This window comes from Tupaia chinensis, unplaced genomic scaffold (genome assembly GCF_000334495.1).
Source record: "Tupaia chinensis unplaced genomic scaffold, TupChi_1.0 Scaffold000037_9, whole genome shotgun sequence".
In the NCBI taxonomy this organism is placed as follows: domain Eukaryota; kingdom Metazoa; phylum Chordata; class Mammalia; order Scandentia; family Tupaiidae; genus Tupaia; species Tupaia belangeri.
The window spans coordinates 1,016,034-1,016,421 of record NW_006159492.1 but is presented as its reverse complement, the minus strand read 5'-3'; the positions used below and the strand labels follow the sequence as shown (position 1 = coordinate 1,016,421).

The 388-nt window shown below is 65.5% G+C and overlaps 1 protein-coding gene across 1 annotated transcript in view; it reads left to right on the top strand.

Annotated features, from left to right (window-relative positions):
• Window positions 1–137: 137 nt before the first annotated feature.
• MPPED2 (metallophosphoesterase domain containing 2) overlaps window positions 138–388 on the top strand; it is a 185,343-nt gene continuing 185,092 nt past the window's right edge. Inside the window, exon 1 of the mRNA XM_006140653.3 lies at window positions 138–295. The gene's annotated coding sequence lies outside the window, so the exon portion shown is untranslated. The remainder of the gene's footprint in view (window positions 296–388) is intronic.

Sequence of the window (388 nt, the reverse complement as noted above, 5' to 3'; positions counted from 1 at the left end):
GGGACCGGGGCCCCCGCGGGCACCGAAAGTCCCGCTGCCGCCCGGCTTCTGCGGGAGGCAGGAGTTCCGCGGCCGTTTGCACGCCGGCCGGGCAGCCTTCGCCTTCCTGGGGTTGCGGCCTAGGAGTGCGGGGGGCATTTCCTGGGGTACCGCAGGCGTCGGGAAGCCACCAGGCGGAAAGGAGGATGCTTCGGGGCGGCGATCGCAGCACCTTCGCTCCCCCACGCACCCCGAATTTAGCGCGGCCGCGGGGCGCGAAGGTGGCTATTGATTGAGATGCCGCACACACAAACAGGTCAGGGCGGAAAAACAAACAAAACTTTAAGTAAAAAAAAGATTTCCAAGAGGGGAGACCCGTGGCCTCCACACACCTGCTCGCGCTTGCTGG